Raw genomic sequence first — 17297 nt, forward strand, 5'->3', positions numbered from 1 at the left:
ATAACACTTTACTTTGGAATTCCCCATAGCAGAAACCTCTGTAAGCTACAAAAATCCTTTTGTATTTCAGTTTTCCATGGTACCCAAGTGTTCCAATGAAAATGTCTAATATAGTTTCAGTAGCAGATGACTTTGATGTCTTGGTCTGTTAATATGATAAACTGAAGACCTACCACAATGTCAATCTTAATTACCTTTCATTTTGATAGGTGGCTTTCCAAAAATACATTTGCACATAAAATGCTAACCAATCCATTCACAAAGTTTACCAATCTGGGTCAGATTTTTCTGCCAATCTTGACCATAGATTTTTAATAAAATAAAATGTTTGAAAGACTTAGCGATTAGTGGAAAGACAGATCATAAGAAGCAAATGAGAGGTTTGGGATATTTTAACAGCTTTACTGAGATATAAGTCACATCTATACAATTTACCTAATTAAAGGGTAAAAGTCAATGATTTTTTGTATACTCATAGAGTTACACAATCTTCACCACAATTAATTTTAGAACATTTTCATCACTCCAGAAAGAAACGCAGAACCCCCAAGTCCCTGTTTCCCCTGGCCCCTGGAAATCAGTAATCTCTCTGTTTTAAACGATTTGCCTATTCTGTAAAGAGAATCATACAATATGTGGTCCTTTGTGATTGGCTTCTTTCACTTAGCATGTGTACAGGGTTTATCCATATTGTAGCATGTATTAGTAGTGATACTTAATTCCTTTCTGTTGCCAAACAGTATTTCATTTGTTTATTCATCAACTGCTGGACATCTGAGTTGTTTCTACTTTGGAGCCATTATGGAGAATGCTTCTATGAATACTTATGTACAATCTATATGTGTAGTCTCGTAGTTATACAACTAGGAGTGAAACTGCAGAGTCATATGATAACTGTTTATCATATGTGGAACTGCCAGACTGTTCTCCACAATGGCTGCACCATTTTACATTCCTACCAGCAGTGGATGAGGATTCCAATTGCCCTGTGAGAACTTTTAATTTCAGGACGCCATGTCTGATATTTGAAAACGTACTAAAATGGAGCTTTAGATAGATACTGAATATCTCAGGAAATAACCTGTTGGCCTAGAATTTTCGCTTGGAAGTTTGGACATCACGTTTCTCCACCAAATTATATTTTTACCTTCCCCCTTTAAGACAAGATCTATTAAATTCTGTTTAGAAGCATTAGGCTAAAAGACAGGAGGGAAAAAGAAGTACCAAGCAGGTTTCTGCTTTTCAGACAAGTATTTCTTCCGCTAAATTAGGCTCAAAACTACACCAACCTCATTTTATGGGGTTTCGTACCTGAACTTCCAGACGATGCCTAGTGTAGCAATTACAGATTTGAGACTCCATGTTTAGCACCTGCATTACACCTGTTGCATCATTTATTATTATCCAATTAGACTTAAACACACACACACACACACACACACACACACACACACACACACACTGCAAGGTTTATTTTTCATCTGTTTTCCCTCCATTTCCTCTACCTCAAAGTTTCTGTGCTGTGATGCCTTGTTTGGTTACAGTACTTCTTTGAACATGTTACGTATATTAGTTACCTGAAATAGATCTAAATCCTTTCTCATCTAAAAATATCTTTCTTTCACTTGAAAGCAAATGATGTTTTGACAGCACAGAGGAGTTGTTTTCTTTGGTAAATTATAGGCACTACTCTTTCTTCTTCTAACATCCACTGGAGCGAATGAGAAGTCAGAGGCCAGTATAAATCTCTCCCCTTTGAAAATAGCGCAGTCTTTCTGTCTGCAAGATTCTGAGATTTCTTCTTTACACTCAAAGCTGAAGCATTTTCCTAGGTATGTGTCTTTATAAATCCTGCCTAGAACTCTGAGAGCCTTCCCAATCTCTGACTCAAGTCAGTCTTTAGCTCAAGGAAAACGTCCCCTATGATTTATTTAATCTGCCTCCCCTGTCATTTCCTGTTCCCTCTGAAAGCATTGCTATTCACTTGTTACATCTCCTGGATCTAACTTCCAAGTATATTCTCTTTTCTCTCATAATTTCCATATATTTGTAGTAATTTCAATCTATATTTTACAATATTTCTTTCCCTTCATCCTCAAGGATGCTAACTGAAGTCTCTATAAATGTCCATCCTCTCTTTCAATTAAGATTTTAGTTCCAAAGCCATAAAAGTAAGTGTGGATGAGTGTGTATATGTGACGCTGCCATTGTGAAATCTATGTAAGTTCTCTATCATTTGCTTGTTCACAATGTAATGTCTCTTTAAACAGTGCTCTTTAGCAAGAGGTCATCTTTCCTGCTGTCTTGCTTACTCTCCCTCTCTCTGGCTGCAAAGTCCAAGTGAACATGTTTTACTTTCTCAGCACCAGCTCTGCCCATAGGCAGGCGGTGTCTCACCACTAGTCCCAGGGAAAGGCAGCAGGCACAAAACTCTCTCCTCTGGTTTTCTCAGCTGTGAACTCACAACCTTCTTGCTTCAGTAATAAAGCCATCTCAGCCCACTTACATAATAATGATGCAACCCTTTCACAAATAGGAATGCCAGGGAGCTCTCCCAAGAGCCGTCCTGAGGACACGTTCCCTCATTCTGAGGGTTCTACCAGCTGAGCCCCAAACCCTAAGGCTAGGTGACAGGGCTACCTCCTTCCAGATCTAGAGCTTGAAGCCTATTTCTCACCTTTCAGTCCCTCATTCTGGCTACCCTGGTAGCTTCCTGACACAGGAGAGGTAAAAATAATATTATTAAAAATAAGAGTAATAACCAACATTTCTGGGACACTTCTTGTAGAACATTTAGTAATAAGCTGGAGAAGTTTTTTTCCTTGGAGTACTTATTCATTCTTCATTAGTCAGCTCAAATGCACACAGCTCAAACAGTCACTATGTCTCTACACATAAAATAAGGCAGAGGTGGAAGAAATTACAAGGTGGCGTGGCAACATTTTAATGCTTCACTACTGAAGATTTAGATAAACCTCACACAGTGGAAAAAATCCAAGCAAAGGTGCACATTCAGGGGCTCGAGAGGACATGGCAATCAGTGTCTTAGAAAGAATCAAAGCTTTGTCATCAGACAACCTTGATATCGAATCCCTAGTATAAATTTTACTTGTCTGCAGCTCAAACCCTCTCACTTGTGAAATGGAACCCAGAAGACCTCCTGCACAGGGTCTTTGCAAGGAATGAATGAGAAAACATCTTTAGGACCCGGCGTACAGCAGGTGCTCAATAAGGGTCAGCGCTTTGTTCAAATTTTTTGTTTTTTAAAACAAAGCCTCCCATGAATCCACTGTCTGCTTTGTTCTAACACAGAGCCCCCCCACTCCACCATAGTAGAAACTCCCTGGGGGTTGAAAATGTTGCCCATCTCGTGCACCATTGCATTCCCAGGTCTTAGAACAATCCCTAGCACTAAAACTTGCAGAATGTTGAACAGGAATATCAGCTAATGTCTTAGTTTAAAAAGAGCATTAGCGGGCTTCCCTGGTGGCGCAGTGGTTGAGAGTCCGCCTGCCGACGCAGGGGACACGGGTTCATGCCCCGGTCCGGGAAGATCCCACATGCCGCGGAGCGGCTGGGCCCGTGAGCCATGGCTGCTGAGCCTGCGCGTCCGGAGCCTGTGCTCCGCAACGGCAGAGGCCACAACAGTGAGAGGCCCGCGTACCGCCAAAAAAAAAAAAAAGAACATTAGCATTCACTGTTTCACTTGAGCAGCAGCACAGTCTCGTTATTATTTTCTCCTTTTGTTACATGAGGAAGCCAAAACTCAGGAAGGTCATGTGACTTGTCCAAGGAAAGCACAGAGAAGAAGGACGTTCAGCCCTCAGATCCCAAATCAGTGATCTCTGCTCTTGATCGTGCTACCATACACTCTGGTACCAGCCACTCGAGCAGAGAACTTACTCTGCTGCCTCGACCCTGGGGGGAACAAGTTCCAGTATAATTTCTATCTTTTTGTGAAAAACAACCTATTGCAGTGGGTCATGCAAGGCCCAGGACCCAAATGATGCAGAACGTCCATCGTCATCAGCCCAGAATTCTCATCCTTTTCAGCAGCACAAAACTGGCCTCAGGCAGCTGAGAACACAGACGCTTCACAATCACGAATTAAATTTTCCAGATCCCAGGAGAAAAACACGTTTCAGGACAAGTTGCTCCAGGCCAAATTTATTCACAGACCTGGAGGGAACTTCAGAAATCCTTTGTTAAATGAGGAAAGTGAACGCCTTAATTTTAGAGAGGAGGATACTGATTTCCAGAGAGGGTGAGTCACCTGCTCAAGGTCACACAGCAAGTTGGTAAAGGAACTGGAACTAGCTAGCACAGGTTTCTAGCCTCTCCGATTATAACATCATCATCACTCTCAGAGTCCAGGGAACGTGAGGATGAGTTGGCCATGCTGATTGAAGGTGCAGTTGCCGATAGCTCTGTATCCCATAATGAACGCTCCCTGTGGATGGAGCCCTGTGTGCTACACGTTCCACACATTTGATCTCATTAAATCTTCTATTAGTTTCATTCACATACGAGCTTCAATTAAAGCAAGTAGGAAAGAAAAAACTTGCCCAAAGGCACATAGCTAATAAGTAGTGAAATCAGCAGACCATTCTCTCCCCATATTAACAATTCTAAGAGTGAGCAAAAAAAAAAAAGAAGACAAACCAAAAAAACCCTGTCATCTGCTTCCTTCTAGAAGATAAGGTGATGAATCAACTAAAGCAGTATGTTCTTAAGACTACTGGCTTGCTTGACGGGACTTTCTTCAAGACCCTCACCACACTATGATGAGCCTATCCTGACCAACCCCTCACCTTGTAAGACCAGCCTTAGAAGTCACCCAGCTGCAGGGCTAAAATACTTTAAATATCTTCCTCTGACCCCTGTCTTCTGAGAGGCTGTGAAGACTCCTATGAGGTGATGTTCCCTTTCCTGCCTGAGGTCTGATAAACCTGGCTTTGCTTTATCTATACGTGATTCTGGGAGGCTTCTGAGGCAACTACCTCAGCAGGTGGCAGAACGGAAGCTCAAACCCGGATGAGCTGAAATACAGACTCCGTGCTACTCACCATTGCATACTATCCCCCCTTCAGCAACTACTACTTCTTCATAGCTCAACTCAACTCTGCCCTTCCCTGATTAGCAAAGTCACATTCAAAGGCTCCTACCTCTTCTTTCCAATATATCCTGTGTTCACTGTTGTCAAAGCATATTCTTCAGTGTATCTACCCCTCCCCACTGTCAACAGACTATGTGTCATGAGAACAAGAGTCACGCCTTCATTCACGCATTCACTCACTCATTCATTCCCTTACCAAATATCTTTAAAGCACCTGCTATGTGCCAGGTTCTGTGCTAGGTGTTTATTCATGATTTTATTACCATCATTTCAGCGCATAGAAGGCATTCAATATATGTTTATTTTAAAACTGAACGGAGAGTTGACTGGATGGATAGATGGGTGGATAGGGCTATAAAATGATCTTACTTTGTAGGAACAAGCTTAAGACACCCAGTGTTGGGCTGGGGTGCCTCTTCCTCCCTGACAGGTCTTGTAGACTCTTGTTGGATATGAAATGAAAGGAGGAACACACATGGCTTTTTTCTTCCTAATATAGGAGAGGCAGCTGACAGATCCCCAGAGAATAATGCCAGAAAAATGAGACTCTGGTCCACTTCTTCCCACGGGGAAGTGCTACAGCCCAACAGCTGGAGAAAAGGGATTCGTGCCAGTAGCCTGACCACATGACTCAGTGGGGCTCCAAGGTTCCCCTGAACATCGAGCGCACCGTTTCTCTCCTCATTCAGAGTGACCAGTGAAGCGAGCCAGCAGCTTCCCAGGCTTACTGCACACCTCCTGCGTCTCACCCCCCTCACCCTGGGCCCCTCCAAACAAACCCAGCAAAATGAGAGAGCAGGATTTCAGGAGAGCGCTGAAGTCGACGTCTCTCTGCTTTCTCTAAATGACTGTAAAGGTGACAGTGACACAGCACCAGCCAGTGCTACAGACTGAATGATAGAGAGCAACTGAAGAGATCACTGCAAAAATTCCTGTAGTCCTGCAATGCCTCCTTTTTGGCTTCCCTCCTTCATGGTCATGACCAAAGAGGCTTTACAGAAAACCACACACGATGGAGAGTTCCAAAAATGTTGTTTTCCCCCCATCTCTCGGGATGCACTGTGGTCAGTGGTTGCCGAGAATATTAGAGAAGGGGGGTCAGTGTCCATGACCTTTTCCCAGACACTTCTTCATCCTCTACCTCAAGGAGACAGGAAGAAGCTCAGCGCACCACCACCTCCCTCCCTAAGACCAGATGCAAGGGGGCAGCGCATCACCACTGGCCCTTTTCACACTCAAACATGGTTTTGTTTACGAGGCTAAGGGAAGAATGGTTATCCTGGGTATGAGCCACCGATAGAGAAGAAAGCCAAGGGAATAAATCAAAAAAAAAAAAAACTCTAAACAAAACAGCAAGAAACTAGCCCAGAACTTCAGCAGAGGTAACAGGGTAAATTCTGACTCTGGTTTCCTCTAGGGATGCGGTCAGCTGAACCGGCACTGCTCTCTCCCGTACAGGAAAAGGAAAACAGGACAACCGGCAATTTCCTAACTTTCTTCAGAAATTCAGAGGACCGAGATCAGAGGACAACCAACTAACCCAAAACTTTAAAAAAGAGAGGGGCTTGCACACAGAGACGGGATACCAGGACCTGCTTTCCGGGGAGGGCACCTAAAATGTTTCACAAATTATTACAGGCCTAATGCGGGCTAGGGAGAGGGGAATCCCGGAGGCAGCAGGTACAAGAGGAATTCCCACCCACCTGTGGGCTTTTCTCCTGGAAAGAAAGATTGGGAAGGGGCCTCAGAAAGCATCCCTTGAGGTCCTGGGTAGAGAAGAGCAGCCTCAGAGAAAGGCAGGAGGCCTCGAGTCCCTGCCCAGAACATCCTTTTCAAGGCATCCAAGTCTTCCGGCGCTGGGGGAAGGGCGACAAACACTGTCCCCAGGGCCACATTGTGACTGCCACATACACTAAGGCGCCTCGTCCTTCATGGGCCTCTACCTTCATTTAAAAAATATTGAAAATTACATTTTCCCACTGTGTTGGTATAAAGTGAAAATAATCCAAGCTGGAGACATTATTCTGTATTTATTATCATATTCATGTTCTCTGATGATTTGGAATAAATGAAAGCATTGGTGGAGAACTCCAAAAGTATGATGTGTTCTAGACACTGCATCCTGGGACTAGTGGAAAAGTCAGCAGGGTCGTCACTTTCGGGCAACGGGAAACAGCCACTGCAGCTGGGGGAAGGGAAGAGAGAAAAGCCCCCGACTCCTCAGAGAAGGACAGATCTACAGCTGAGGGCTCAGCAGGAGTTCAGGGTCACGTTGGAGATGCAGGGACACCATCACAACCACAGAAGCCCCACGTCCAAACACAACCAGCCTAGCCATCTAGCAAGTAACAGCAGCCCATGGCCAAGAGCATGGAGGAAACCCTCTCTGTGGGAAAAGGCAAAACTACAGGGGGCACAGTTCCCTGTGCTATACAGTAGGTCCTGAACTCTGCTCAATATTCTATAAGAACCAAAATGGGAGAATAATTTTAAAAAGAACACATACACGTATATGTATAACTGAATCACTTTGCTGTACACCTGAAACTAACAACACTGTTAATCAACTAGGCCCCAATGGAAAATAAAAATTTAAAAAACAAAAAAAACAAACAAACTATAGGGTGGAGAACAGATCAGCTGTTGCCAAGGGTAGGCGGTGGGAGACGCGTTGGCACAGGTATTGACATTAGGGGGCTTTTCGGTGGGGACGTGGAAAGGAACCGTCCTCTGCCTCATTTGTGGCTGTGGATACAGGACTCCACGCATTTATCAAAACTCAAAAAACTATACACCGAGAAGAGTGTTTTTACTTTACGCATATAAGTTGATAAATTTGCATTTCGTCGAGCTAGAAATGCACTCGACTGCTCGCTTCACGTAGCATCCTACATTCAGCAGCTTTTCCCAGGCACACTGCCGTTTCCACACAGCTTGCCCATCAAGAAGGAAAAATGTTAAAAGAAAAATAAGACGAAGGTCCCCAAATGAAAAATTTAAATATATATTATTAATAGAAGCGCTGTTTGGGGCTGAGACAAGGTGAGTTTTGAGGAGAATATAAAACTTTTAAAAACATAGGATACATTCTTGTACTAACTACAAAGTCTCCCTGTGTTACTATTCATTTATTGCTTGGATAAAGAGATAAAGTGAAATTATGAATGTGTCTCTGCCGTAAATAATTAACCTCATCATGGGAGAAAGCGGGAAAGCTGGTTTAAAAAAGAAAAAAAAACGCTCCCTCTAATAGTAATTGATACTTATCTCCTCTGTCTCTCTATTAAAAGCTGCTCATAACACTTATTACTGTCATGAGGAGAACGAATACTTAATCCATCATAATTCCAGACCATTTATCCATAGATTGGAATGGGGGCAGTGCTTCTCTTTCGCCATTCATAAAACAGGAGCTCCAATAAATCACTCAGGAAAGACTGCCATGCAAGTGCCTTCTCCTCATGTTTTGGCTTAAAGGAATAGGTCCTTGACGCCATGATGATAAATCAAATGCCCATGCAGTGACTGGACCCGTTCACAGACTTCAGATTTGAGTGAGTAACTGTTCTCTGCCCCCATCAGTTCAGGAATGTGACCCTCTGTTTATTCATGAGAAAGACACGCTTCCCGAGTCTCACTGGCAAGAGGGTGTTGATGGAGCGATTTTACCAATCATAATGCATACTTTACTGGCTCTTGCCCTCCCCTGCTCATACAGGATCTCTGATCTGCTGTAATGCTTCACCCGGGGAGCCCAAAGCCTCCACCCCTGAGTTATCTCACAAGTGTTCAGGGTCCAGACTGTCAGCTACCGTCACTATGAGGCACCCACATGTCTCCTCCCCCGATGCAGCCGTGTCCTCTGCCCGTGAAGACCCTTGAGAGCATCGCATCGCTACCACCGCTGGTGAGACCCACCATGAGTGACCGAGCCCAGGTATCCATCCACGGCCCCCTAAACCACCAGCCCTCAAGGTACTAGATGCCATTCTCCACCCTCCTCACGCCACTCTGATCCCCACCATGTCACCCAAGCAGCTACTTGTCCACCAGCTCTAAGCCCCTTATGATAACACCTTCTTTGCATTCTCCCTAAAAATCTCCCCAATGGGCCAAGCTGGCACAGACAGATGCTACACTTTTCATACCACAGTCCTCCCTCCAACCCAGGCCCTCGAACCTCTAACAAACTTTTTTGTGTGTGTGCGGTTCGCGGGCCTCTCACTGTTGTGGTCTCTCCGGTTGCACAGCACAGGCTCTGGACACGCAGGCTCAGCGGCCATGGCTCACGGGCCCAGCCGCTCCGCAGCATGTGGGATCCTCCCGGACCAGGGCACGAACCCACATCCCCTGCATCGGCAGGCGGACTCTCAACCACTGCGCCACCAGGGAAGCCCTCTATCAAGCTTTTTAAAAACTCTTTTATTTGCTCACGCAAGTTCCTTGATTTCTTGTTCGTTTTTACTGTGATAAAATACACATAAAATTGACCACTGTAGCCTTTTTTAAAGGTACAGTTCAACGGTATTAAGCACGTTCATGTTTTTGTGCACGTATCACCACCATCCATCTCCAGAAACCTCTTCACCTTGCAAAACTGGAACTCTGTACCCATGAAACGCCAACACCCTGCCCCTAGCCACTGGCAACCACCACTCTACCTTCTGTCTCCACGACTTTGACTGTTTTATGTGTCTCATGTAAGTGGAATCATACGATATTTGTCTCTGTTGCTCGCTTATTTCATTCGCATAATGTCCTCAAGGTTCAGCCAGGGTTTTCCTTTGCTTTTTCGAGAAAAAAACAAAACCCCGATGCAAGACCACTTCTCAAAACCTGTCCAACAGTTCACCAGCTACATCTGAATTTCAACTTGGGCCCAAGGTGAGATGCGTACCTCAAAAAGCCTTATATATCAAACCTCTAGATTTCACATCCAACTTCTAATACCTTTCCCAGGGCCACCAACATCTCACCGCTCTCTAGCTTACCCATAATTTTGAGTGTGAATGAGCAGAAACAAGTCAATTAGTGACAGGATACCTTCTTTTCTACTATTCTTCCTTCGTAAAAGAAGACACCCCAACTCACTGCTTTCCAGTCTGCTATGTAGTTTCTGAGACTCACATCCTCCTATTTTATAGCATGTTCCCATCAATCGTCTGACATCAGCTTCAGCACAACCCTATAAAATCAGGCAGAATGAGTACTATTTCAAACACGCCTGAGGAAAGTGAGGCTTAAAGAGGTTAAATAACTTGTCTGAGGCCACACAGTAAATCAGTGTCTGAGTCCAAACTAGGCATCTTGTATCCATAGAACATTTCTTCCATCTGCTATAACTCACGACATCTGTCTTGATAGGAGGTTATGATCGAAAGGGCATTAAAATATTCTACAGTTGTTCCAAGCCTCACACCCTCATTTCTTTCTTTCTTGCCCCCCCTTTCTTTAAATGGGGTATTTATATTTCTCACGCTAAGAAAAAGGGATAAGATGAGTCTCATTGAAGAAACTTAATTCTCAGCATCTCTAGCTAGAGCAGCAGTCTGAAGGCAACCTTTCACGTAGCTTCCTGAGCAAAAGAAGGTCAATGCATTGCTACTATTTCCTTATAAATGTAAAATGCTTATTATCAAGCTCTAGGCTCATTTACCATATTCAATAAAAAGTAGTTTCTCAGAGTTTTTTCACAGTTTTTATAATTCACTTTTAAGAAATTATCTTATCTCAATCTACACAGGCAATTCTAGTACAAATTAAAACCTGCCATTGCAAACAGAACACTCTACAAATCCTTTCTGACATCTCTTGGCAATTAACCCTATGACACAGAGATGTTATCATAAATGAAATACTGAATGGAAGCATAGTCAGGTCCATGATTTATATATTGAGTTTTCAAGATTCTGGAAAATAACTTTCCTTTTCTACCTTTCAGTTTTCTCTTCTGTTCATCAAGGGGATCGGACTCGGCCACCTCAATTGTTCCATAATTCAAAGCTGACAACCCTTCTAGAAATCTTAATAGTCTGATTATTACTGCAATGTCCACTAGGTGGCAGAAGAGGCAATCTGGCAGTAGTCGGAAAAGAATGGCTAAAATTCTAGCAATTCTGGGGGCTGCTCGAAGGACAACTTGAAATGTGGTCTCATCATTTTACAGATGAGGAAACTGAGACCCAGAGTGGTTATATACCACTTTGCCTTTTTCTCTGAAACAGCAAGCAATATACTTAAACTCCAGTTTGCTCACCTGTAAGATGGGACTAACTGCTTCTACCTAGGTCTGAGTTTATAATGAGAGGACATATATGAAAACACCTAACACAGTGCCTAGCCATGGTACGTGCTGAATAAAAAGTATCCGTCACTATTTTTACTTAAAGAGTTATTGTCAGAACTAAAAAGAGAAAGTAGATTTTCTGAGATGTCAGAATTATAACCATGTTTAAATTATTAATAACCTGGGAGAGATCTTACCATCCTGCATTTTGCCACTTTTTATAGGTAGCTGCTTCATCTGAGCTGCATGCTCTATTATTTAATGTGTGTATTCCCTTTCTTTCTTTCTTCATCTTTCTGAGGAGCATTACTACTTCTTTAGAGCACTATTTTTGCAAATTTTAAGTTTCAAATTTCTTTACCAATACCTACGAATATCCACCTTGAATTTGCTGTCACTTGTTGCTCAGTTGTTGGAACTTAACAGGCATCAAAGGAGATATGATAAGCTGGCTTCAGGATTGAAACCAATAGCGTTAATACCTAATATCTAATGGGAGGTTACTCTACAGCAGACTTTGCACTAAGGGCTCTCTCTGTGTGAGTACACTTTGATCCTTACACAAAACTTTGAAGGAGGTACTTTTATTACTCTCATTTAGAGATGAGGAAATTGAAGCATAGAATCTACATAGAAATGTAATACATTCCACTGCATAGCACAATGTTCCCAGCAACCCTGGAATTATTCTTGCCTTTAATAAAATACACGAAAATTGTTCATTTCAAAGATCAGACGCTTTCGAACAACTTCCCTTCCCTCAGTTAGGAAGCTGGTACCATTTCAAATTACTCTGTAGACCAACAACAAGAAGAACACGAACCAACCTACCAATATCACAGTGTCATCCTGTCTCAAGCATTTTCTCAGACTCTCTACTTATTTCTTTTCTTAATGAGATTATTTATAATATTTGTAAATTATATTGTAATTTTATAATATTATATGTAATTAAGGAAAACTATAAATATGTATAATATTTAATAAAGAACATCATTTTTCACCAGCTGATGTGTTTTCCTATTTTTGTTTTAGGGCAAAATACTAAGAATACTCACCTCATAAAGCCCCTGATTTCCTAGCCCAGTGCCCTCAATCAATTCTGTGATTTCCCCCAAATCCCAGAGATCTAATCAGATCTTCATACAGCCCTCGGATCAAACAAACAACTTCTATTCTTCGCTCCCCAGCCTGCGGCCACAACGCATTGTTCTTTCCTCTCTTCCCTTCCCAAACAGAGTAAGCTCCTTGAGAAGACGGATAACATATTATACTACTTATGTTCTCCCTGGGCCTCCTAATACCCAAACGCTTCCTGATTTTTTTTTTAACATCTTTATTGGAGTATAATTGCTTTACAATGGTGTGTTAGTTTCTGCTTTATAACAAAGTGAATCAATTATACATATACATATGTCCCCATATCTCTTCCCTCTTGCGTCTCTCTCCCTCCCACACTCTCTATCCCACCCCTCTAGGTTGTCACAAAGCACCGAGCTGATCTCCCTGTGCTATGCGGCTGCTTCCCACTAGCTATCTAGTTTATGTTTGGTAGTGTACCTATGTCCATGCCACTCTCTCACTTTGCCACAGCTTACCGTTTCCCCTCCCCATATCCTCAAGTCCATTCTCTACTAGGTCTGTGTCTTTATTCCCGTCTTACCCCTAGGTTCTTCATGACATTTTCCTTTTTTTCCTTAGATTCCATAAGTATGTGTTAGCATACGGTATTTGTTTTTCTCTTTCTGACTTACTTCACTCTGTATGACAGACCCTAGGTCCACCCGCCACACTACAAATAACTCAATTTCGTTTCTTTTTATGGCTGAGTAATATTCCACTGTATATATGTGCCACATCTTCTTTATCCATTCATCTGTTGATGCACACTTAGGTTGCTTCCATGTCCTGGCTATTGTATATAGAGCTGCAATGAACATTGTGGTACATGACTTTTTTTTTTTTTTTGCGGTACGCAGGCCTCTCACTGTTGTGGCCTCTCCCGTTGCGGAGCACAGGCTCTGGACGCGCAGGCTCAGCGGCCATGGCTCACGGGCCCAGCCGCTCCACGGCAATGTGGGATCTTCCCAGACCGGGGCACGAACCCGTGTCCCCTGCATCGGCAGGCAGACTCTCAACCACTGCGCCACCAGGGAAGCCCCTACGGCTCTTTTTGAGTTATGGTTTTCTCAGGGTATATGCCCGGTAGCGGGATTGCTGGGTCATATGGTAGTTCTATTTTTATGCTTCCTGATTTTGATAAGACAATAAATGACCAAAATAAGAAATATTAGGAACCTAAATGATCTAAGATCTTGGCTTAGATGCACAGCCCCAAATCTGTCAACTATTCACCCCTTTCTTATTAAATATGCTGTCCAAGAAAACATGCAAGTTGTTGTGAAGCATAAGCATAGCAAGGCTTCCTTCAAAACTAAAATATAAAGATTGTGTGGAGTCCAACGAAACACTGAATAAGCCTTTACTATGTGTGATGAACCAGGCCACATGCTGGTAACTCAAAGGTGAGACACAGTCCTTCACTTCTGGATTCAAATCCAGAAATTTGAAAAATAAATAATTTAAATGATATATGTGAGTAGAAGGATAGGGTCTTATGGTCCCCTTTACTCCTACGTCCTTTTTCATCTTTGCCCCTGGTGAGCAATGTTATGCTATGAAGGGGAATAAGCACTGAGTACTCATGGGTCAAACTGGGCCCCTCTTACTTAGATGAGGGACAACACCAAGAAAAGAGTAATGCAGACTTAAACACATGGGAAGGGGCAAGATGAAGCTGGGAGCAATAGAGACCAAAGGAGAGGGGCTTCCAGATACCCAAGGAAAACAGCTTTGACAGTGACTGAAAAATGACTTAGGAAAGGGGAAAGAAATATGCATAGGCTGAGTTTCAGGCATATTGGCATTCAGCTGCAAACAAGAACAGGTTCTTAGTGGTTACAGAGCGAGCCTGCCAATCGCACTTGCCACTTCAATATTACAGCAAATACATATCAGTAATGCTCAAGGCTGATATAAAATACAGAAGTAATATTGAAGAGGGAGTTGGTAATGTGGTTCTAAATACCAGATGATGGGGGTTTACCCAACTCAGGATGGGATGGAATGGAGTGGAATGCATTTCACATTAATTCATATCATCCCAAACCTTACAGCTGTCACCACAATGTAGAAATTTTAGCCGGCAAGAGTCCACCTCAAACCTCACCATCAATGTTACAGGTTGAATTGTGTCCCCACAAAATTTGCATGTTGAATTCCTAACTATTAGTACATCAGAATGTATTTGGAGATAAGGTCTTTAAAGAGTTAATAACGATTAAATGAGGTCATTGAGGTGAGCTCTAATAAAATATGACTGGTGTCCTTATAAGAAGAGGAGATTATAACACAGACACACACAGAAGACCATGTGACAAAGACACAGCGAGAAGGTGGCCATTTATAAGCCAAAGAGAGAGACCCTCAGAAGACACCAACCTCGCTGACACCTTGGTCTTGGAGTCCAGTCTACAGAATTTTGAGGAAATACAATTCTGTTGTTTAAGACACTGGTCTGTGGTACTTTATTACGGCAGCCCCAGCAAATTAATACACCCAATGCCTATAGATATCACCTATGGCCACCCTCATTCTAAACTCTAAGGTCAAACTTCTGGGGAAGTTGCCTTTTTCAGATCACTTGCACGGACAATGGAGATAATAAATACAAGTCTACAGTGGCCTTGCTCACCTCACAATTTCTCAGCTGCCTCAAAACAGGAAGTTTAATTTTCCTTCTTGTCACTATCACAAAACCGCATGCATGGCTAAGCTAATTCATCTTGTAACACGTACCGTCTCAAGCATGTCACGGGAGATCTATGGGTTTTTTCTCAAAAACTAAACACTTGAGTATGTTTTTAACAAGTTTTTCTCCCAAGGTTCAAATTTACGGGGTTAAACATAAAAACAAGAAACGTAAAAAAAATCACTTGCCTTATGTTATGGGATGTATCCAGTCAACCATGAGAGTAAAATGCCTATTTTTTCATTTTAAAAGGGACGTGCTTATTGATAAAGCCAGTGTTGTCTGTTCCAAAACTCAGCAGTACTGTTTAGCAGAGTACAGACCAAAAGACCCCAAGTGGCTCCAGGTAGCAAGTGAGTTTATGAGACAGAAGCCACGGCCGTATTAAAATTTCCTACCACTTCCTTTTCAGTCAGCTTCCTTACGCTATTTCTGATTCTCTTGAAAGAAAGAGACGGTATCTTATACTCCCTAGTTAAATCCACATCTTCTCTTCCTCAGGGTCCTACACGATGTCAAACCCATAGGAAAATATCAATGGATATGCCCCAAACTCTGAACAACAGCTACTCCGCAGATCTTTCTATTGAATGGGGGATTGAGAATACCTTACTCATGATTTTTAACACTTAAGGAAGAGCGAATATTTATGCTAAGGCACCAGAAAATCCATTACTATGCAAGCAAAATACTCCTGCCATGAAATACAACCAGAAATTCAGGTAATGTGTACAAGACTATCCAACGCATTTTTTTTTGACAAAATCTTTTTTAGGCAAATACACAGATTCAGACTTTATTGCTTATTGCCAACATCATCACAAAACCAATAAAGTAAGGAATGTTGCAATGATACCAAAAAATTAAAAGGTTGGGGCCTTATAACCTTTATGGGACAAGTTCAATGTATTTGGCCATCAACCTGGTCCTTTGTCATGCTGGCTGCACTTCACCCCAGACCTCAAAATCCACATGGAGGACTTCTCCAGACAGCTGGCAAGGAGGGGGCATTTGTCTGTCTGGCTCTTTCCATCTTATATTGGTTACAGGGAACTATCTTTCCTGTACTTCCAGGTTGCTGTATCCAGTGCCTCAGGACCACTAAGGAAGTAAAATCTGGGTCCCCCCCCTACGGTGTTTCATTCATGTCCAAAAGTAGAGAGAAACCAACTCACATGAGACAACAACCAAAGGAGAAAACAGAAACAGAGACAGAAAGCCTGAGGTATCTAAAAAAGAGTACTAGGTTTGTGTCTCAACATAAAGACTAACCAGAGAAGCACCCCCAAACACATATGAAGCACATGTTATATATTTTTCTTTTACATATATATATAATTCTGTGGTATTTGTATATACCAAGAGAACAAGATCATATTCCAGAAGTAGATTCAATCACATATGGGAATTTAATATATATAGTTAAGGTCACATTTCAAATCAAGAAGGAAAATTTTTTAATGGTGTCAAAAAAATAGCAGTCTCGTAAGAAATAAGGCTGGATCCCTCCTTCATACCTTACAGCAAGGTAAAAACCTAACGGACAAAATAATTAAAGAAAAAAGAAATCATAAACGTACCAGAAGAAAACAAAGGAAAGTTTCTTTGATAACACCAGAATAGAAAATGCATTCTTAAGTATGACATGGAGCCCAGAAACATAAAGAAAGGATCTGGATTCAATTACACAAAAGTCTTTAAGGTCTACATAGCAAAAAAACAAAAACAAAAAAATCTTTAACTCATATCACAGAGTACTAATTTACACAAAGAATTCCGACAGGTGACGAGGTTAAAACTAACAATAGAATTGAAACATGGGTAGACAATATGAACAGCTGGTTCAGAGAAAAATACAGCTGTTACATACATAAAATGGTTCTTAAAACTTTCTTTTAGAGAAATAAAACCATAATGAGACAGCAAAACTGCTAGATGGAGTACTAATATAGGTAATTTGGTAAACATCACATTGGCAAGACTGTGAAAACTGTATTTTTATATGTGGTTCTTGGAAATATAATGTGGTAAACCTTTAATGGCTAGAAATTTAATGACATCGTTATCTGTCAAATTGTAAAGCA

General features: G+C 42.0%; 1 long non-coding RNA gene across 2 annotated transcripts in view; it reads right to left on the minus strand.

The window, feature by feature from the left end:
* Nucleotides 1–2772: 2772 nt before the first annotated feature.
* Nucleotides 2773–17297, minus strand: part of LOC125960305 (uncharacterized) — a 44675-nt gene continuing 30150 nt past the window's right edge. For both annotated transcript variants that reach the window (XR_007469871.1, XR_007469870.1), the window contains one exon: nucleotides 2773–2888. This is a non-coding gene — a long non-coding RNA (uncharacterized LOC125960305). The remainder of the gene's footprint in view (nucleotides 2889–17297) is intronic.

This window comes from Orcinus orca, chromosome 10 (genome assembly GCF_937001465.1).
Source record: "Orcinus orca chromosome 10, mOrcOrc1.1, whole genome shotgun sequence".
NCBI classification, from domain to species: Eukaryota; Metazoa; Chordata; class Mammalia; order Artiodactyla; family Delphinidae; genus Orcinus; species Orcinus orca.